The 23751-nt window shown below is 44.4% G+C and overlaps 1 long non-coding RNA gene across 1 annotated transcript in view; it reads right to left on the bottom strand.

Annotated features, from left to right (window-relative positions):
- Positions 1 to 23751, bottom strand: part of LOC134970150 (uncharacterized) — a 207725-nt gene that overhangs the window by 170777 nt on the left and 13197 nt on the right. The gene's annotated exons all lie outside the window — the stretch shown is intronic.

The raw sequence follows: 23751 nt of genomic DNA, 5'->3' as shown, positions 1-23751 counted from the left end.
ATGTTTAGTTTAAACGGTTCCTGGACAGAGAGATTCCTTTTTGCATGATAGGAAGGGTCAGATAAAGGTTGAAAGGTGGTGTCTAGTATCCAGCTGTAGGATATTTTAAGGGTAACATTTCGGTGTTGGTTAGGAAAGGATAGCTCGCTCCTGCGTATAGTTATGTACAAAAGTAGTTTATGAACATTAACTGTATTTGCTGTAAATTACACATGCGGCGGGAATCCTGAGGATACCTCCCACCAGAGCAGTTGGAGAAAGACACAGCCCACCTGTTCAAATCCACCTATGACTTTTGCTATAATGTGGAGACACATTCCTGTGTCCAAAGAACAATGAGATTATAGGGACCATTGTATTGTGAATGTATGTTGTGTATATAAAGACCACCATTGCCTGGCCAGACACTCACTCTCTCTGAAGGCTATCTCTCTGAATGCTGAGGGCTGGATCCAGGACGCGCTTGCGAATAATCCCCACGTATGTATATTTCTCTGTAACCATTTTGTTATCCATTCTGTTCACCATTCGTTTCAATTTGTTCACTCTTGTTTGTTATTGTTCATTTTATTCTCTGTTATTGTGTTAGATTTTGATGTTAGTTTGTAGTGTATAACTTGTATTGTGTTTTTCCCCTTTTCTCTAAACCATCCACGGCGGTGTTAGAACCGCTGTGGTTTTTAAATCAAAACCAGGTCTTGTGTTTTCACTCCTTACTAAGGGTTTTCAAAGCGTCACAATCGCTCAAACAGCATACACATTGTTAAGGGTTTTCTGCGTTACATCATTGTAGTATTAGATTACTAAGGTTTAGAGTATAAGCATATTCTTACTGTGTGTTATTAATAAGGTTTACTGCGTATCAGTCTGTGAGCGTCTGCGCCGCTCGTGTCTCACTCTCACGGCGCAGCGTCCGCTACGCCAATAGCGTAGCAGTACGGTACTCGGTACGCCTTATAGCATGCTTGGTACGAAGCGTGAAACCGTGAGCATACGCATCGCTCGTGCGTCGCGCCCACGGCTTAGCGTCTGTTACGCTAAGTGCATACCCCTACGGTACTCAGTACGCAAATAGCGTACTTATTCTGTAATAGTAAATAGCTTATGTTTAAAGGTAATATTTGACATTATCACTTTGAAAAAGGGTCTTCATGTGCCCACACATGTCACTATGTTATTGGAGTGTCACATTGCTGCACGGCTTTACAGTACTTACCCCAGGAAAGATTGATACCTTATTCTATTGACTGCATTTTATATTCTGTCATCTATATAATGTTATCTTCAATAAAACCTACTCTGGTTTGGAGTCAATGTGTGGACTAACCTCCTTGCTCACATCTGCTATGCACATACTAACTTGTTGGCATCTGCCAATAACGCCCACCCCCATTTTTCACTTTTCATAGTCCCCATTGGCCTGCCACTTGAATTATGATCAGTTAAATTCAACTCACTAAATATTCAATATTACAGATTACACCTAATCTCATCAGTACTATTCTGCAACAATATAGTTTTTGTATCTCAGCTATTACTAGTGAAACTTCCATTATTCATGAGTAATCTTTATCAAATCATGCTGTAGTAGGAATATATTTATCAGGGCACGTGGCCAAAATGGACCCCATACTTGGAGAGTAAAAGAATATCCTATTGCAAAGTCCCACCATTATTTTGAAGGTAGAACAGACACTTTAGATTACTTCTAGCTACATGACATCTCAAATATTAGATCACACATGTTGTGGGCAGCCCATAAAATGTTATACTTTATTGACTTTGCAGTAACAAATGTCCTTTTAAACCATTAAATTGCTAGAGTATATTGTAACAATGGCCTCTCCACGTCTTATCCTCATGGGATGGTTGGAGAATTTGCTTTGTATAATGAACACATATGCAGCAGACCTAAGATGGACTGTTCCAAAGATACTGTCACAACTCATGCAGTTTCTCTTTCCTGCCTGGGGTGTCGCTCTCTGCTCTAGTTCTTCAGCACTCTGGTCTGAGTATACTGCAGCTTGGTAATTAATTGATACAGCAGATGTGAGCAGCTCCCTGGTGCCAGTTCATCATGGCAAGTCTGCCTCAGTGTCTGCACTCTGGATCATGCTTCTAGCGAGTATTCCCTGCGCTTTCCTGCTGACTCTAGGTTCTGGTCCTCTGCAACCTGCTATCCTCATGCTCCTCATGTGAGTTATCTGGGACACTGCTCTTCACCTACAGTGTGTATTTATCAGCTACCCGGGACTTTGTAAAATATACTGCATATACTGTACTGTACTGTACTGTACTGTAGCTACCATTTGGGACTTTGATTGTTTATTTGCCTACGTACAAGTCTATCAGTTTGTCTGGACTTTCCCTTGCTACTAGGAATTGTGGGCAGAGAATTGTGGTGCTTGACGTAGTAACGTTAGTCCACACACTTAATGAGTTAATAGCAAACAGGTTTATTTGTAATACACACAGGTGACTTGGGTATGCTGCAATAGTCGGCAATTGGTCCCCTTATAACAGAGAGTGTCACACAGTGTATTAGCAGTACTTATCAGTATACTCATGTGGCTGCGGTATGACTGCGGGGGTGGCTCCAGTGGTAAAGGACGGAGGACTGCGCGTCTGTGCAGTCTGCTTCTTGATGTGAGAAGTAATGCACTGGCCGGCTCTATGTTAGCTCCGGCAGCGCGGTACATGCGGCACATGGAGGAACTCTCGCTCACTCTCTCACACTGGTCTCAGCGCTCTAAAATGGATGAACTACAGTGCACAAGGCTCCGCCTCCCTAAGACTCTGGCACTAGAGGGATGAACACTAGGGGATGCACCCACAGGACCTTATGCATTTAGAGACAGGTACAAAGCGCACCATTATCTAACAGTAATCACTTCCAGCATCCTGCAAGTAACTTTCTGGCTTTCATCTTCAGATACATCAATCACCATTTGTTCTTTTAATCCTAAATTCTGTTCCTGCTCATTATTCCTCCAGCATTATTCAGAAATATATCATTGTTATTATTGCCTACAACTACCTAGATTTTGTTGAAGCTAAATTTAAAATGTTTCTGTATTGCCTACTGATTTCACATTAATGTATATCATTTATCGCATAACATGGTTTCTCAGTTCATTTGCTTTTAAGCAACTCATCATAGCTTTGAAGGAATCTGTATTACACTTAAACACATCTGGACTTTGATTGCCATGCTGGCAGGAATCACTCCATGGAAATTAACAAGTCTTAAGAAATGTTCTTAATGTTCTCGGATACAGTGACATTTGGCATCCCATAAAAGTGCCTATTTTTATGGAACCCTTTTGTGGCAACCTCTACCTTGTACCGATGCTATCTCATAGACCATGACCTCATCAACATCTCTCTGATGAACAGAAGTAACCCTAAACTCAAGAACATTCTTTATATTTGTAAATTAGTTATTATGACATTATGCCACCTACCCTGAAATGTCCCCACCATTACCCAATTGTTAAAATACATCCTTCTATGATAATTGTGTACACCCTGTCTGTAACTGATTTGTATGATGACAATGGGCAATTAAGCATATATGTATACTGTACTTCTCTGAGCCTGAAGCCAGAGAAATCATGACTGACTTCTTGCTAGATACGTGCTGTATCTCTGAATAAACCACTTTGCTTATCATCACGAGGGACAGAACAAGAATTTTCTTTAACAATTTGCTACCTGTTAATTTAAATGCCTAAAACCTTCACTTGCCAGTTCTATCCAGGACATTGCTAGTCATATTCCGAGAGTACTACCAGTGTCTTCCAGATCACCTACACTGCTCTGCAGCGTTCTAGTTCTGAATCCCCATTCTCCTGCTTTCACCTATGCCTTAAACATAGAATTTGAAGGCAGATAAGAACCACTTGGCCCATCTAGTCTGCCCCTTTTTTTATCCTTTAGGTAATCTCAACCCTATTTGAACCTTAATTATTCGTAAGGCTCTGTAGATGCCTATCCCAAGCATGTTTAAATTGCTCTACAGTCTTAGCTTCTACCACCTCTGATGGGAGCCTATTCCACTTATCCACTACCCTTTCTGTGAAGTAATTTTTCCTTAAATTTCTCCTGAACCTGCCTCCCTCCAGTTTCAGTGTATGTCCTCGAGTTCTAATACTTCTATTCCTTTGAAGAATGTTTCCCTCCTGAACTTTGTTAAGACCCTTGGCATATTTGAAAGTTTCTATCATGTCCCCCCTTTCCCTTCCCTCCTCCAAACTATACATGTTAAGATCTTTTAGCCTTTCTGGGTAAGTTTTGTGATGTAGGCCATGCACCATTTTAGTTGCCCTTCTTTGTACACTCTCTAATGTATTTATATCCTTCTGGAGATATGGTCTCCAGAACTGGACACAGTATTCCAGATGGGGCCGTACCAATGACCTATACAGTGGCATTATTACTTCTTTTTTTCTGCAACTGATTCCTCTCCCTATGCAACAAAGCATCTGACTTGCCTTTCTCATTGATTTGTTGCATTGCTTTCCTGCCTTTAAGTCACTTGAAATAGTGACTCCTAAATCCTTTTCTTCCTCAGTAGTTTCCATTATAGTACCCTTGATACTATATTTAGCTTTTGGGTTTTTGAGACCCAAGTGCATGATTTTGCATTTTTTAGCATTAAACTGTAGTTGCCACGTTCTTGACCATTTCTCAAGCCTAGCTAGGTCATCAATCATTTGTTTTACCCCTCCAGGTGTGTCTACCCTGTTGCATATCTTTGTATCATCTGCAAAAAGGCATACCTTCCCTTCAATACCATTTGCAATGTCACCAACAAAGATATTAAAGAGAACTGGTACAAGTACAGATCCCTGGGGTATTCCACTGGTAACATTTCCCTCCATAGATTGCACTCCATTTACTACAACTGTCTGTTTCCTATCCTGCAACCGGGTTCTTATCCATTTAACTGTTTTATAATCCACCCCTATGCTTTCAAGTTTATTTATCAGTTTGCAGTGTGGGACAGTGTCAAATGCCTTACTAAAGTCTAGATATGCTACATCTACAGCTCCCCCTTGATCTATTATTTTCGTCACAGAGTCAAAAAAGTCAATAGGATTTGTTTGTCATGATCTCCCAGTAAATCCATGCTGTTTTGGATCCTGTAAGTTGTTTGATTTAAGATATTCCACAACTCTTCCTTTTAATAGTTTTTCCATTACTTTCCTTACTACTGATGTAAGGCTTACTGGTCTGTAGTTACTTGCTTCTTCCTTGTTTCCACTTTTGTGCAGTGGAACTACGTTTGCTACTTTCCAGTCCTCTGGAATGGCACCTGTATTTAGTGACTGGTTAAATAATTCTGTTACAGGTGTTAACAGCACATCTTTTAGCTCTTTTAGTATCCTTGGGTGTATCCCATCTGGCCCCATTGATTTATCCACTTTTAGTTTTGAAAGTTCTGTTAGGACCTTCTCCTCTGTAAATGTTCTTTCATCTACCTTATTTTTATGATTGTCTTTGCAACTTGACTGTGGTCCCTTCCCTTCTCCTTCTGTAGTAAATACTGAGCAAAAATAATTATTCAGGTGATCTGCTATTGCATTGTCTCTCCCCACCATATTCTCACTCTCTGTGTTGAGTCTTATTATTCTTCCATTTGATTTTCTCTTTTCACTTATATACTTAAAAAAAGTTTTGCCCCCTTTATCTACTGACTGGGCCATTTTCTCCTCAGTTTCTGCCTTTGCACGTCTGATCACTTTCTTAGCATCCTTCCGTCTGTCAAGATACAACTCTTTGTTGTTGTTATTTTGAGTCTGTTTGTATTTCCTTAAAGCCATCTTTTTTGCTTTCACACTAGTTGATACTTCTTTTGTGAACCACACTGGCTTCCTTTTCCTGGTGCTTTTCCTAACCCTTTTGATACAAAAGTCTGTTGCCCTTAGTATTGCACTTTTGAGTTTTTTCTACCTCTCCTGCACTCCTTCCAAGTTACTCCAGTCCGCCAATGACTTACTTAAACATCTCCCTATTTTTGCAAAGTCAGCATTTTTAAAATCCAACACCATTGTTTTTGTGTGACAGGAGTTGGATCCTGTCTTTATACTAAACCATACTCCTTGATGATCACTGGATCCCAGGTGCTCACCCACATATATGTCTGATATCCTGTCACCATTTGTAAGAATGAAATCTAATATTGAGTCTTTGCGAGTGGGCTCCCTCTCTAATTGCTTGAGAGATGCTTCCTGTAAGGAATTTATAAATTTGCCACTTGTAGCTGAACTTGCAAAAGACCCCTCCCAATTTACATCATGTAAATTAAAGTCTCCCATGAGTATGACTTCTCTCTTTAAAACCATTTAGTGATATCCAACAATAGGTTCCTGTCCAAATCCTGCCCCTGGCAGCGTGGTCTATAGATCACCCAAATGCGAATAATTTCCTTCTCCCCGGTTTCTGTGGTGACCCAAAGGGCCTCAGTTTTGTCTTCAATATTTTGTATTAAAGTAGCATTTATTATTTTTTTCACATACATTGCTACCCCTCCTCCTATTCTTCCCATTCTATCCTTCCTAAATATATTGTACCCTGGTAATGCTATGACCCAGTCATGATTCTCATTGCACCATGACTCTGTAATTACCACAATATCCAGATTATCCCTTATCATTATCGCAATTAGCTCTGGAATTTTGTTTCCTAAGCTCCTAGCATTTGCACACATAGCTTTAAGAATTTTGTCTGTGCATCTATTATTAGTAGTCATGTCCAGACAGTACAAAATAAATGACAAGTTTAAAGTTGAAATTACCTGTTTGGGGCTGTTGCTCAGTGTTTGTTTTTGTTTTTTTTTACTAATCTGGAATCACACTCTGTCCTTTACACCACGACTACACCTCTCTAAATGTAAATATATAGTACACCTGACCACAAATGGCCAAATGATCAAAGGAGGTAAACACCAGAGACCATGCAATAATAAACTATGTTTCACTGAACAACTTTCCCACACATGCAATGCCAATTACAAGCAAATCATTACATCAAAAAACATACATGAGTTTGCATAAGAGAGAACTGTAGTGAGCAGATTGGGGATGTCTTTTCATAGTTTAAAAAGACAGATAACATTGGTACAGGTGATAAGCTATAGACATAAATTTGAGTAGTTGCGGATGAAGTGGAAAGGTCTTGCAGTGTTCCTAACACAGATTTAAGTTATAAGTGTCTGGGTTACTGTGTAGATGAATTGGACTCACATTTGTTTGAAAGCTGTCCTTCAGTGGTCCGGATTGTGGGTTGTTTGTTGTCCTTCTGTTTACCTTCGGTATAACGTCGGTGTAACGTCGAAATTATGTTTAAAATTGTAGTTATGCTTTGAATAATGTCCTTTGAATTAATGGCCACAAGCCTAATGGCACAAGCCTTCTTAATGCTCTTTAAGTAATGGGTCAAGCATGTTAATAGACTGCTTACACCCAAACTCCAATGAGCCCTCCACCAGCAATGGCTAGTAATAAAACAGTTTAAAGAAAACAAGCTAACATACCAACAAACTGAGATTTAACAGAGTCATGCCCTCATTCCTATATTCAGGAGATAACATTCCAATTTATCAAGAGCAACCCATCATGTGCATAAGCAATCGAATACAAAAGCAGATGCCTTATACCTATAGCAATGCTAGAATTCTTATCACCCAATTTGCTAACTAGTATTTCAGTGCAATCAGTAGTGATAATCTGCAGCTCTCATTTTCAATATACCTAGGCAAGTATATATTCACAAGCAGTCATTTGGGTGAAATGTTCTGCAAGAGGCTAGTACATGTGCCTTCTGCTACACCAAGTGCCTAGTATTCCTGCACTATCAATACTACTGTATCTGGACTTTATTATGTATACCCATAGTTCTGACTGGGCTTTGATAACTGTTATCTGCCTTCTGAATACTGCATTGCCCGGTATGAAATAAATCTGCTGTTGCCCCTTAAACATAGTTTGTTTCCAGAGAGTATATCCATACAGGAAAAATCTCATGTGAATCATGACACGCACTCTTTGCCATGGGCTCAGAACTATGGTGAGATGCTACATGCTGGTCCCTCTGATATCCATAAAGTGGGAAATATACTCTTATAGTGGAGGACATGTTTCAAAGATTGCAAAAATAAATTTGATCATTGTGTGTGATTGAGACACCGCCAAGCATTCGACCTGTATGTATCAATATGATATTGATAGGATAGTGCCAATATAAAGCTGTCTTGGCGAAGTCTTTTCTTATTGGTCTGACATTGCAGAAATGTGCATAAACGGCCATGTTGCCAAGCATTTGCAAGCAACCATTATCATAGAGGGATCAAAAGGATTCCTCTCAGAAAATGTTGCAATATTGTAATAGACTACAATGGCAAATGCTATTGAAAGACAGCATCAGCTATCAAGGCTCAGGCTCCGAAAAATTGAGCTCTCCGGAACTTGATCCATTTGGCTAGATCACAGTCCCCATATAAACCTATGCAGAATGAAAACATACAGATGGGTGACCAGACGGATTCATCCAGGCCCGTATGCAAACCTTGGGCCAGTTGATATAAGATATCTGGATTTCTGACCATGAAACATGAAATGGTACTTCTGTGTCCCCATGCCTCTGAGTGATCATGCAAGCCTACACAGGTTGTCAGCAATATTTCTTTATTAGCACCAAGACTTTATGTCCTACCTGCAGCTCTCTCACCAATCACTTTTATCAAACAGTACCTCTGTTCCTGCCTGTCCTGGACCATCTGGATCTTGTAATCATTATCAACTCCACAAATGCTCCCTAAGATGCTCTACAACGAGTAAGTCACTTTAGATGAAGTTTTTTTTTTTACTTTCATGAATTAGGAACAGTGATTCAATGACCTTCGCTCTATGGCCCTCATTCCGAGTTGATCGCTCGGTAATTTTCTTCGCATCGCAGTGAAATTCCGCTTAGTACGCATGCGCAATATTCGCACTGCGACTGCGCCAAGTAATTTTACAATGAAGATAGTATTTTTACTCACGGCTTTTTCTTCGCTCTGGCGAACGTAGTGTGATTGACAGGAAATGGGTGTTACTGGGCGGAAACACAGCGTTTTCGGGGCGTGTGGATAAAAACGCTACCGTTTCCGGAAAAAACGCAGGAGTGGCCGGAGAAACGGGGGAGTGTCTGGGCGAACGCTGGGTGTGTTTATGACGTCAAACCAGGAACGACAAGCACTGAACTGAACGCAGATGCCGAGTAAGTCTGAAGCTACTCTGAAACTGCTAAGTAGTTTGTAATCGCAATATTGCGAATACATCGGTCGCAATTTTAAGAAGCTAAGATACACTCCCAGTAGGCGTAGGCTTAGCGTGAGCAACTCTGCTAAATTCGCCTTGCGAGCGATCAACTCGGAATGAGGGCCTATATAATAACTTGGGAGAAACTGGTAAATTCTTGCGGCACTTCTCTGAAAAGTGAAGATTGTTTTAAGGATCTCTCTCTCTGTGTTACCCTCTTTGGAGTGTATATACTGAACATACACAGCATGTTTTTGAGTATCCCAAAGAACTAATTACTTGGCCTTTAATTGTAAAGGTTATGTGTGCAGGACTACTTCAAAGTGTTTCCATTTATTAATTTTAATTTATTCCTTTTCCTTGACTTTGGGTACCTTGGTCAGTGACCACTCCATGCAGCAATGCTAGTCAACTAAAGCTATCCATAAGTTCCTACACCATAAGCTCAGTGAATGACAGGGAAACTGACTCTTAGCACTGACTAGTTAACTTGGAGTGGGAAGACCCTACACTATTATTTCATTTCTTTATAAGTATTATTTTAGATATGGAGCCAGGCGAGATCGCTGCATTAGGTCATTTCACAGTCTATAGGAAAATATTTTATTCTGCAAGTTACAGTATGGTGAATTTACAAATCACTGGCTATTTTATCTGGTGAATTCCATCATTAACATTTAAAAAATTCAGGTTGGAGACTTACATTGAATCAATATTTTCCTTATGACTTTGCATATATTTTAATTATATTACAAATGTACAGTCCTCCTCTTTCACTGCTCACCACTCTGTGCCGGGCCCCTCACACAATGCTTGGCCCGGGTAATTAGCATCTGCTCCTCTCAGCACCCCTCCTGTTAGTAAAATGCTGTTGGTTGGCTTGTTGTAGCTTCCTCTGTTTGAATCGAAAATCAATGTGTCATGAATGACAAAGAGATGAGTCAACATGATCATAAAACATCTATATTATAAAGATGACAGCGGATGAAAATGGGGTCATCTTGTTGCCATGCATGTTCACGTCAGAGCTAATGTGCTTATCGCACACATGCCGTTGAGATTTAGGGGTAAATGTATTATAACGGCACTGACTGTGCCGCTATAACACTTCCTGCTTCGCCTCATTACTGGCCTCCACAGACAGAGACAGCTCTGTAGAGTTAGGGCAATGCCACCTGCAGCTGTCGATATATTGGCCTGGATATCAGCGTGCTATCTTTTAGATAGCAGCGGCAGTGCCGATATGGACTGGGGCACACAGCATCCCTGTCACTGAGCCCGCACTGCCAGTGTCATATTGTACATGGGGGAGAAGCAGTATCAGTGCACATAACATGCCCTGATACTACTTCTCCCCCATAATGAAGGATAATACATTTACCTGTTAATCTGAAGAAAAACAAAACTCTCACTCTCGCCGGTAACTGAGGAAGATCAGCAAGACGTAGGAAGGGAAGAAAGAATGGAGGAATATAGAAACTGAGCAATGGAAGAGAAGGAAAGAGGGGAATAGAAAATGGTAAGAGAAAAAGGAGTAAGGTGTCAGAGGGCGAAAGAGAAACAAATAAAAGGGGTGAAGACAAAGAGAGCCGTGGGAAAGAGAACAGAGTATACTATTTATAATGGTTCACATGGTCTCCTGGGTCCAGATAGACCCCACTTCTCACATCTTTCACCTCACTAGTGGCAAGCTGGTCCCTCATCCTATTTAGTGTGCCGCAGTGCCATCTTTCCAGCAATTTGTTTGTAAAATTGGTACCGTGCAGTGAAAGAAAAGCCTTTGCTATTTTCTCCGATTGCGCCATGTTTCCAAATATCATAGGAAGATGGCGTTGCCAAAGAAGGTACAGAGATAGGGGGGCTGTTACATGTAGGAGGGCAGGTTCTGTACACAGCCCCCTGTCCGTTGAAATGCCCCTAAGAAGATAAAGCAAGAGAGTGCCAGAAAGGAAGAGAAAAAAAGGGGGGTGGAGGGGCTGTTGAAAAGAGAGAGGAGCAAAGAGAGACAAAGGAGAAGACAAGAGAAAAACAAGCCAGACAAAGCTGGGGGATGAGGGAGTTGCATAATATAACATTGTACAGCTCATTGCATCAGTATCACTTATCTCATACACTCCTAAGTACTATGGAGAAGGAGGCAGGAAATGATTGCATATGCTGCTACAGTAAGAAGAAAATCTGCTTTTGTACATTTTCCAGAGGATTTACTGTTCTTCTGCAGCATTATTTGTGCTCGGATGTAAAGTTAGGCTTCTATATAACTTGAGATCTGATACAAAACAAAAACAGATTTTGACAGTGGCCTAGCACAGAATATCAGGGAGAAGATCCACACAGCAGAGTGCTGATCTCACACATATTCAATTCCCTGGCTCCTCCTCACATTCCAGAATGATTATTTCTGTTCCACAAGAAAAATCCTTATTACTTAAGACAGTGATAAATATATCACAGTGTGTCCCAGGGCGGCACAATGACATCCCAACTTAAAACAAAAAATACAAGGGCAAACGCTGTCCATAGTAGGCTGGAAAAGGCCTATTGTTTCACATTTGGATGACGTCATAGTTCTGGCAAGCTGTAAAACCTGTTCAGTATAATGACTGAGGAGAAACTACAGGTTTACTCATCTTTGAGCACTAAATATATGAACGTAGACTTTGATGGTTGTGACTGTGTATGTGTCCGTTGTAATCCCTAATCACTGGTTCATTTGTACTTATGTTACTTTATTATTCATTTGGGACATAAACATGGGCTATAATGTGGCTGTAGGAAATGTGGAATCCCTACCAATTACTACATGATGCCGTCTTTCAGCTGACCAGAAGGAGCCAGGTGGAGGAAGAAGAGCAGCAGCTGCAGCCTTGGGTTCTGCACCAGCTACGGAGGCTTAGATTTTTCAGCTGATGCTTAAACCTGAATGCCCTGTCTGATATTGAGGTCATACATGTGTCGACCTCAACAATCTGATTTGCCTACTGTATATCACCTGGTGAAACATCACCACGTTATATACAGCCAGGCACAGGATGCTCCCATTCAGTATCAGGCATGCACAAGCTCTAGTGTTACTCTTTTAGTTGTCATCTCCAGGTTTGTGGAGATTACCCAGCCCACTTTATCCTGACATTTGTTTCAGATCCTCAATCTGCTCCCCCAGCCAGTAGTCAAAATGGCATAAGCTAAAGGTACTGTAGCGTTTTATTGTCTCGCATGAGCAACGGCGTTCCTAGAGAGGAGGGGACCTGTGTGCAGACTCCGTGTGTGTGGGCCCCCTCCTCTCCTGTAGTCGTCACCGCCGCTGCTAGCGCTCTCAGTGCTGAGAATCTGGCACAGTGCCAGAGTCTACAGCGCATGCGCAGGACTCCGAAAAATGGCCGCCGTGCCATTTTTCCGGAGTCCCACGCATGCTCTGTAGACTCTGGCACTGTGCCAGAGTTTCTAGCGCTCAGTGCGCTAGCAGCGGCGGTAATGGCTACGGGAGAGGAGGGGACCCACACACAGTTGCCGATGGACACCGGAAAGGTAAGTATAGAAGAAATGGGTGCAGTGTGTGCGGTGTGGGCCCCCTCTGGACCCAGGGGCCCGTGTGCACCGCACACACTGCACCCATTATAGATACGCCAGTGCGCAGGAGTACCTAATATTCTAGGAGCTATAGACTGCACAGGGCAGAAATCTTTCTTAACCACTATCATACTCTCTCCATCAATATGCAAGTGGTACATGATGCAAATATGCACATAATGGGGGAGATTCAAATGTTTGAAAAGTCGGTTGGGTGTCTGTTTTTTCCTGTCTATTAGACTCCCAACTGACTTTTCAAACATTTGAATCTCCCCCATTGAGTTGTGCTGCAGGCTACCTTGTCTCATGCCAGGTTGCCTACATACTCAGACAGTCGTCCCTACATCAGAAGTTTGAGCAAGGATTAATGCCAGAGGTATGATTGCTGGGTATGCCTTACAGGAGTTTATTTAACACATGTATGCAATGTTTTGTTTTTTTATATTTATTTCACCCCTGATGATTAAGGCTATGAACTCCTGGCTACTTACATCTCTGTTGTACCCATAATGAGGCTCACAAGGGCCCAGATTTATCAAGCCTTGGAGAGTGATAAATTGTACGGTGATAAAGTACCAACCAACCAACTCCAAACTAACATGTTACAGGCTGTGAGATGAATATAGGTAGTGACCCAAGCTACCTTGGGTCACTACCTATATTCATCTCATTGCCAAATTGTATCCGGACCAATACTGGAGTTTGAACTTTGCAGAAAATAAGTGAGACGATTAACCACTTTGGAGCATCACCAATCCCTCAGATCTAAGGAGGACACCGCACCAATTGAGGACTCTCAAAACCGGGCTGGTTTTGATCTGATGTAAGAGACTTTTCTTATGGGACTGCACCTCTAGCTGCTTTGGTAAAATCTAAGGGTGAGACTGCGCTGTCATTCCGTCTCCACTTTCTGCTATCCAGTTCATTACTAACAGGAACGAGATACATTGATATTGGCACTATTTTGACCCTATTTTAATTAATGTTCATTGTTAGGAATTTCCATATATATATATGGTTTTATCTTGTTTTTATTTTCATATCCCATTAAATGTGAAATAACTATCACTCAATCCTTCTCATCATAAATTATTAATTCACCATCTTTTCTCTAACGTCCTAAGTGGATGCTGGGGACTCCGTAAGGACCATGGGGAATAGCGGCTCCGCAGGAGACTGGGCACATCTAAAGAAAGCTTTAGGACTATCTGGTGTGCACTGGCTCCTCCCCCTATGAACCTCCTCCAAGCCTCAGTTAGATCTCTGTGCCCGAACGAGAAGGGTGCACACTAGGGGCTCTCCTGAGCTTCTTAGTGAAAGTTTTAGATTAGGTTTTTTTATTTTCAGTGAGACCTGCTGGCAACAGGCTCACTGCATCGAGGGACTAAGGGGAGAAGAAGCGAACTCACCTGCGTGCAGAGTGGATTGGGCTTCTTAGGCTACTGGACATTAGCTCCAGAGGGACGATCACAGGCCCAGCTTGGATGGGTCCCAGAGCCGCGCCGCCGGCCCCCTTACAGAGCCAGAAGGCAGAAGAGGTCCGGAAAATCGGCGGCAGAAGACGTCCTGTCTTCAACAAGGTAGCGCACAGCACTGCAGCTGTGCGCCATTGCTCTCAGCACACTTCACACTTCGGTCACTGAGGGTGCAGGGCGCTGGGGGGGGCGCCCTGAGACGCAATAAAAACACCTTGGATGGCAAAAAAAAAAATGCATCACATATAGCTCCTGAGCTATATGGATGCATTTAACCCCTGCCAGAATCCATAAAAAAGCAGGAGAAAAGTCCACGAAAAAGGGGCGGAGCCTATCTCCTCAGCACACTGGCGCCATTTTCCCTCACAGCTCCGTTGGAGGGAAGCTCCCTGTCTCTCCCCTGCAGTCACTACACTACAGAAAGGGTTAAAAAAAGAGAGGGGGGCACTAATTAGGCGCAGTATTAACTATACAGCAGCTATAAGGGGAAAAACACTTATATAAGGTTATCCCTGTATATATATAGCGCTCTGGTGTGTGCTGGCAAACTCTCCCTCTGTCTCCCCAAAGGGCTAGTGGGGTCCTGTCCTCTATCAGAGCATTCCCTGGGGTAAATTTACTAAAATTCGTATTTTCCCGTTTCAGGTCAAAGTTCAATCACGAATGACATCGAAAGTGTAAAACTGCAACTTTTTGAATTGGTTACGACGGATTTACTAAGCTGTCGTATTCGGGTTTTTCTTTTGTTCTGATGTCGATGTCATTCGTGTTTTTTTTTTAATTTTTACGGCAGTGATTAGCAAAACACTGCCGACTTTTTTACAATGAATCTCGGCCGGATCTGTGTGATCCGTGCTGGGGTTCATTTTTTTTTTTTTTAAATTAAACACTGTAAAATCCAAAAAAAAATTTGCGTGGGGTCCCCCCTCCTAAGCATAACCAGCCTATGGGAAAAAAAATGACAGGGGTTCCCCCATATTTAAGCAACCAGCATCGGGCTCTGCGCCTGGTCCTGGTTCCAAAAATACGGGCGACAAAAAGAGTAGGGGTCCCCCGTATTTCTAAAACCAGCACCGGGCTCCACTAGCTGGACAGATAATGCCACAGCCGGGGGTCACTTTGATATAGTGCCCTGCGGCCGTGGCATCAAAAATCCAACTAGTCACCCCTGGCCGGGGTACCCTGGGGGAGTGGGGACCCCTTCAATCAAGGGGTCCCCCCCCCAGCCACCCAAGGGCCAGGGGTGAAGCCCGAGGCTGCCCCCCCCCCATCCAATGGGCTGCGGATGGGGAGGCTGATAGCCTTTTGTGATAATGAAAAGATATTGTTTTTAGTAGCAGTACTACAAGGCCCAGCAAGCCTCCCCCGCATGCTGGTACTTGGAGAACCACAAGTACCAGCATGCGGCGGAAAAACGGGCCCGCTGGTACCTGTAGTACTACTACTAAAAAAATACCAAAAAAAAGACAAGACACACACACCGTGAAAGTAAAGATTTATTACATACATGCACACAAACATACATACATACTTAACTTATGTTCACACGAGGGTCTGTCCTCTTCTCCAGTAGAATCCAAGGGGTACCTGTTGAATAAATTCTACTCACCAGATCCCGGGTCCCAGGGTCCTCGGGGCAACCATTTGTAATCCAGGTACTTGAATAAAATAACAAAACGGACACCCGAGCCACGAACTGAAAGGGGCCCCATGTTTTCACATGGGACTCCTTTCCCCGAATGCCAGAAACCCACTCTGACTGATGTCTAAGTGGGTTTCTTCAGCCAATCAGGGAGCGCTACGTTGTAGCACCCTCCTGATCGGCTGTGTGCTCCTGTACTGAGTGACAGGCGGCACACGGCAGTGTTACAATGTAGCGCCTATGCGCTCCATTGTAACCAATGGTGGGAACTTTCTGCTCAGCGGTGACGTCACTTTAGGTCAACCGCAGGGCAGAAAGTTCCCACCATTGGTTACAATGGAGCGCATAGGCACTACATTGTAACACTGCCGTGTGCCGCCTGTCACTCAGTACAGGAGCACACAGCCGATCAGGAGAGTGCTACAACGTGGCGCTCCCTGATTGGCTGAAGAAACCCACTTAGACAGAAGTCAGAGTGGGTTTCTGGCATTCGGGGAAAGGAGTCCCATGTGAAAACATGGGGCCCCTTTCAGTTCGTGGCTCGGCTTTCCGTTTTTTTATTTTAATCAAGTACCTGGATTACAAATGGATTTGAAGAGGACCGATCTACACTGGATTTTGTGAGTATCATTTTTTCTACAGGTACCCCATGGATTCTACTGGAGAAGAGGACCGACCTGCGTGTGAACATAAGGTAAGTATGTATGTATGTTTGTGGGCATGTATGTAATAAATCTTTACTTTCAAGGTGTGTGTGTCTTGTGTTTATTTGGGTATTTTTTTAGTAATAGTACTACAGGTACCAGCGGGCCCGTTTTTCCGCCGCATGCTGGTACTTGTGGTTCTCCAAGTACCAGCATGCGGGGGAGGCTTGCTGGGACTTGTAGTACTGCTACTAAAAACAATATCTTTTCATTTACAACAAAGGCTATCAGCCCCCCCATCCGCAGCCCATTGGATGGGGGGGGACAGCCTCGGGCTTCACCCCTGGCCCTTGGGTGGCTGGGGGGGGGGGACCCCTTGATTGAAGGGGTCCCCACTCCCCCAGGGTACCCCGGCCAGGGGTGACTAGTTGGATTTTTGATGCCACGGCCGCAGGGCACTATATAAAAGTGACCCCTGGCTGTGGCATTATCTGTCCAGCTAGTGGAGCCCGGTGCTGGTTTTAAAAATACGGGGGACCCCTACTCTTTTTGTCCCCCATATTTTTGGAACCAGGACCAGGCGCAGAGCCCGATGCTGGTTGCTTAAATATGGGGGAACCCCTGTCAATTTTTTTCCCATATTTCTGCAACCAGGATCGGCTCAAAGAGCCCGAGGCTGGTTATGCTTAGGAGGGGGGACCCCACGCAGATTTATTTGAAAAAATCATCACTTTCCCACCCCTTCCCACTGATATACATGCACGGATCTCATGGATCCGTGCATGCCTATCCAATCACGAATAAAAAAAGCAGGTCTGTTTTTTTTAAGCACTTTTTTACGAGTTGTAATTTTTCACGGCAGTGTTTTGTTTTTTTTTGCTTTGCACTTCTTAGTAAATGACCGAGATTCATACTTAAACAGCCGCGTTTTGACCGATGGTGTATTCATTCGTGATTTTTTTCCTAGGACTTCCAAATATTACGAATGCCCTCATCACTGCCGTGATTTGAGTTTAGTAAATTACCGAGATGACACTTTGATGAAAAAACGGCATCTCGGTCAAAATCGGGACCTTAGTAAATTTACCCCCCTGTGTGTGTGCTGTATGTCGGTACTTTTGTGTCGACATGTATGAGGAGAAAAATTATGTGGAGACGGAGCAGATTGCCTGTAATAGTGATGTCACCCCCTAGGGGGTCGACACCTGAGTGGATGAACTGTTGGAAGGAATTACGTGACAGTGTCAGCTCTGTATAAAAGACAGTGGTTGACATGAGACAGCCGGCTACTCAGCTTGTGCCTGTCCAGATGTCTCATAGGCCGTCAGGGGCTCTAAAGCGCCCGTTACCTCAGATGGCAGATATAGACGCCGACACGGATACTGACTCCAGTGTCGACGGTGAAGAGACGAATGTGACTTCCAGTAGGGCCACACGTTACATGATTGAGGCAATGAAAAATGTTTTACACATTTCTGATAATACGAGTACCACCAAAAAAGGGGTATTATGTTCGGTGAGGAAAAACTACCTGTAGTTTTCCTGAATCTGAGAAATTAAATGAGGTGTGTGATGATGCGTGGGTTTCCCCCGATAACAACGGATAATTTCTAAAATGTTATTGGCATTATATCCTTTCCCGCCAGAGGTTAGGGTGCGTTGGGAAACACCCCCTAGGGGGAATAAAGCGCTCACACGCTTGTAAGGGCTCTACCTTCGCCTGAGATGGCCGCCCTTAAGGATCCTGCTGATAGAAAGCAGGAGGGTATCCTAAAAGGTATTTACACACATACTGGTGTTATACTGCGACCAGCAATCGCCTTAGCCTGGATGTGCAGTGCTGGGTTGGCGTGGTCGGATTCCCTGACTGAAAATATTGATACCCTAGATAGGGACAGTATATTTTTGCCTATAGAGCATTTAAAAGATGCATTTTTATATATGCGTGATGCACAGCGGAATATTTGCCGACTGGCATCAAGTCTAAGCGCGTTGTCCATTTCTACCAGTAGAGGGTTATGGACACGTCAGTGGTCAGGTGATGCGTATTCCAAACGGCATTTGGAAGTATTGCTTTATTAAGTGAGGAGTTATTTGGGGTCGGTCTTTCAGACCTGGTGGCCACGGCAACAGCTGGGAATTCCACGTTTGTACCCCAGGTCGCCTCTCAACATGAGAAGACGCCGTATTATCAGGCGCAGTCTTTTCGTGGACAAGCGGGCAAAAGGTTCCTCATTTCTGCCCCATGACAGAGGGAGAGGAAAAAGGCTGCATAAATCAGCCAGTTCCCAGGAACAGAAACCCTCTCCCGCCTCTGCCAAGCCCTCAGTATACGCTGGGGCTTTACAAGCAGAATCAGGCACGGTGGGGGGCCCGTCTCAATGAATTTCAGCGCGCAGTGGGCTCACTCGCAAGTAGACCCCTGGATCCTTCAGGTGATATCTCAGGGGTACAAATTAGAATTCGAGACGTCTCCCCCTCGCCGTTTCCTAAAGTCGGCTTTACCGATGTCTCCTTCTGACAGGGAGACAGTTTTGGAAGCCATTCACAAGCTGTATTCCCAGCAGGTGATAATCAAGATACCCCTCCTGCAACAGGGAACGGGGTATTATTCCACACTGTTGTGGTACCGAAGCCGGACGGCTCGGTGAGACCGATTCTAAATCCCAAATCTTTGAACACTTACGTACAGAGGTTCAAATTCAAGATTGAGTCACTCAGAGCAGTGATTGCGAACCTGGAAGAAGGGGACTACATGATGTCTCGGGACATCAAGGATGCTTACCTTCATGTCAAAATTTACCCTTCTCACCAAGGGTACCTCAGGTTTATGGTACAGAACTGTCACTATCAGTTCAGACGCTGCCGTATGGATGGTACACGGCACCCCGGGTCTTTACCAAGGTAATGGCCGAAATGATGATATTCCTTCGAAGGAAGTGAATTTTAGTTATCCCTTCCTTGGACAATTCCCTGATAAGGGTAAGATCCAGGGAACAGTTGGAGGTCGGTGTAGCACTATCTCAGGTAGTGTTGCGGCAGCACGATTGGATTCTCAATATTCCAAAATCGCACCTGGTTCCGACGACGTGTCTTCTGTTCCTAGGGATGATCCTGGACACAGTCCAGAAAAAGGTGTTTCTCCCGGAGGAGAAAGCCAGGGAGTTATCCGAGCTAGTCAGGAACCTCCTAAAACCGAGCCAAGTCTCAGTGCATCAATGCACAAGGGTTCTGGGTAAAATGGTGGCTTCCTACGAAGCAATCCCATTCGGCAGATTCCACGCAAGAACTTTCCAGTGGGACCTGCTGGACAAATGGTCCGGATCGCATCTTCAGATGCATCAGCGGATAACCCTGTCACCAAGGACAAGGGTGTCCCTCCTGTGGTGGTTGCAGAGTGCTCATCTTCTAGAGGGCCGCAGATTAGGCATTCAGGACTGGGTCCTGGTGACCACGGATGCCAGCCTGCGAGGCTGGGGAGCAGTCACACAGGGAAGGAATATCCAGGGCTTATGGTCAAGCCTGGAGACATCACTTCACATAAATATCCTGAAGCTAAGGGACATTTACAATGCTCTAAGCTTAGCAAGACCTCTGCTTCAAGGTCAGCCGGTGTTGATCCAGTCGGACAACATCACGGCAGTCACCCACGTAAACAGACAGGTTGGCACAAGAAGCAGGAGGGCAATGGCAGAAGCTGCAAGGATTCTTCGCTGGGCGGAAAATCATGTGATAGCACTGTCAGCAGTATTCATTCCGGGAGTGGACAACTGGGAAGCAGACTTCCTCAGCACGACCTCAACCCGGGAGAGTGGGGACTTCACCCAGAAGTCTTCCACATGATTAAAAACTCGACAGGTATTGCGCCAGGTCCAGGGACCCTCAGGCAATAAGCTGTAGACGCTCTGGTAACACCGTGGGTGTACCAGTCAGGATATGTGTTCCCTCCTCTGCCTCTCATACCCAAGGTACTGAGATTGATAAGATGGAGAGGAGTAAGCACTATATTCGTGGTTCCGGATTGGCCAAGAAGGACTTGGTAACCGGAACTTCAAAAGATGCTCACGGAGGATCCGTGGCCTCTACCTCTAAGAAGGGACCTGCTCCAGCAAGGACCCTGTCTGTTCCAAGACTTACCGCGGCTGCGTTTGACGGCATGGCGGTTGAACGCCGGATCCTGAAGGAAAAAAGGCATTCCGGATGAAGTCATCCCTATCCTGATCAAAGCCAGGAAGGATGTAACCGCAAAAACATTATCACCGCAATTGGAGAAAATATGTTGCGTGGTGCGAGGCCAGTAAGGCCCGACGGAGGAAATTCAACTGGGTCGATTCCTACATTTCCTGCAAACAGGAGTGTCTATGGGCCTGAAATTGGGGTCCATTAAGGTTCAAATTTCGGCCCTGTCAATTTTCTTCCAAAAAGAACTAGCTTCAGTCCCTGAAGTTCAGACGTTTGTAAAAGGGGTACTGCATATACAGCCTCCTTTTGTGCCTCCAGTGGCACTTTGGGATCTCAATGTAGTTTTGGGTTCCAAAAGTCACATTGGTTTGAACCACTTAAATCTGTGGAGTTAAAATATCTCACATGGAAAGTGGTCATGCTGTTGGCCCTGGCCTGGGCCAGGCGCGTGTCAGAATTGGCGGCTTTATCCTGAAAAAGCCCTTATCTGATTTTCCATTCGGACAGGGCGGAATTGAGGACTCGTCCTCAGTTTCTCCCCAAGGTGGTTTCAGCGTCTCACCTGAACCAACCTATTGGTGGTGCCTGCGGCTACTAGGGACTTGGAGGCCTCCAAGTTGCTAGACGTTGTCAGTGCCCTGAAAATATATGTTTCCAGGACGGCTGGAGTCAGGAAATCTGACTCGCTGTTTATCCTGTGTGCACCCAACAAGCTGGGTGCTCCTGCTTCTAAGCAGACTATTGCTCGTTGGATTTGTAGTACAATTCAGCTTGCACATTCTGTGGCAGGCCTGCCACAGCCAAAAATCTGTAAATGCCCACTCCACAAGGAAGGTGGGCTCATCTTGGGCGGCTGCCCGAGGGGTCTCGGCTTTGCAACTTTGCCGAGCAGCTACTTGGTCAGGAGCAAATACGTTTGTAAAATTCTACAAAATTGATATTCTGGCTGAGGAGGACCTGGAGTTCTCTCATTTGGTGCTGCAGAGTCATCCGCACTCTCCCGAGCTCTTGGGAGCTTTGGTATAATCCCAATGGTCCTTACGGAGTCCCCAGCATCCACTTAGGACGTTAGAGAAAATAAGAATTTACTTACCGATAATTCTATTTCTCATAGTCCGTAGTGGATGCTGGGCGCCCATCCCAAGTGCGGATTGTCTGCAATACTTGTACATAGTTATTGTTACAAAAATCGGGTTATTATTGTTGTGAGCCATCTTTCAGAGGCTCCTCTGTTATCATGCTGTTAACTGGGTTCAGATCACAGGTTATACGGTGTGATTGGTGTGGCTGGTATGAGTCTTACCCGGGATTCAAAATCCTTCCTTATTGTGTACGCTCGTCCGGGCACAGTATCATAACTGAGGCTTGGAGGAGGGTCATAGGGGGAGGAGCCAGTGCACACCAGATAGTCCTAAAGCTTTCTTTAGATGTGCCCAGTCTCCTGCGGAGCCGCTATTCCCCATGGTCCTTACGGAGTCCCCAGCATCCACTACGGACTATGAGAAATAGAATTATCGGTAAGTAATTCTTATTATTAGCGCTGCTATTTGTTGTTGTTTTTTCAAGAATACAGTCCTGCCTGGTGCAGAGAAGAGGAGGGACGGTAGGTGTGGGAACAGAGAAGCCTCTGCTCTGTTTGTGAAAGGGGGCCATGCCCCATGTGCTTTCCTCAGTTTGGCACTCGGAAACACCAAGCTCTGGCGTCCCCAGTCACACCGGGTGTGAGCTGCCTCTAATTCACAAACATCTGGCTTCCTATTGCATGTTCTCTGCAATCACTGGTTTATATAAGAAATCTGTGTCCTGACTGTGGTAGAGATGAGCGCCTGAAATTTTTCGGGTTTTGTGTTTTGGTTTTGGGTTCGGTTCCGCGGCCGTGTTTTGGGTTCGACCGCGTTTTGGCAAAACCTCACCGAATTTTTTTTGTCGGATTCGGGTGTGTTTTGGATTCGGGTGTTTTTTTCAAAAAACACTAAAAAACAGCTTAAATCATAGAATTTGGGGGTCATTTTGATCCCAAAGTATTATTAACCTCAAAAACCATAATTTACACTCATTTTCAGTCTATTCTGAATACCTCACACCTCACAATATTATTTTTAGTCCTAAAATTTGCACCGAGGTCGCTGTGTGAGTAAGATAAGCGACCCTAGTGGCCGACACAAACACCGGGCCCATCTAGGAGTGGCACTGCAGTGTCACGCAGGATGTCCCTTCCAAAAAACCCTCCCCAAACAGCACATGACGCAAAGAAAAAAAGAGGCGCAATGAGGTAGCTGTGTGAGTAAGATTAGCGACCCTAGTGGCCGACACAAACACCGGGCCCATCTAGGAGTGGCACTGCAGTGTCACGCAGGATGTCCCTTCCAAAAAACCCTCCCCAAACAGCACATGACGCAAAGAAAAAAAGAGGCGCAATGAGGTAGCTGTGTGAGTAAGATTAGCGACCCTAGTGGCCGACACAAACACCGGGCCCATCTAGGAGTGGCACTGCAGTGTCACGCAGGATGTCCCTTCCAAAAAACCCTCCCCAAACAGCACATGACGCAAAGAAAAAAAGAGGCGCAATGAGGTAGCTGTGTGAGTAAGATTAGCGACCCTAGTGGCCGACACAAACACCGGGCCCATCTAGGAGTGGCACTGCAGTGTCACGCAGGATGTCCCTTCCAAAAAACCCTCCCCAAACAGCACATGACGCAAAGAAAAAAAGAGGCTTTTTACTGATATTTGGTGTTTTGGATTTGACATGCTCTGTACTATGACAGTGGGCATCGGCCTTGGCAGACGACGTTGCTGGCATTTCATCGTCTCGGCCATGACTAGTGGCAGCAGCTTCAGCACGAGGTGGAAGTGGATCTTGATCTTTCCCTAATTTTGGAACCTCAACATTTTTGTTCTCCATATTTTAATAGGCACAACTAAAAGGCACCTCAGGT

Source organism: Pseudophryne corroboree, chromosome 11, assembly GCF_028390025.1.
Source record: "Pseudophryne corroboree isolate aPseCor3 chromosome 11, aPseCor3.hap2, whole genome shotgun sequence".
In the NCBI taxonomy this organism is placed as follows: domain Eukaryota; kingdom Metazoa; phylum Chordata; class Amphibia; order Anura; family Myobatrachidae; genus Pseudophryne; species Pseudophryne corroboree.
Note: the sequence above shows the minus strand (reverse complement) of the source record. Positions and strands in the feature narration are given on the sequence as shown.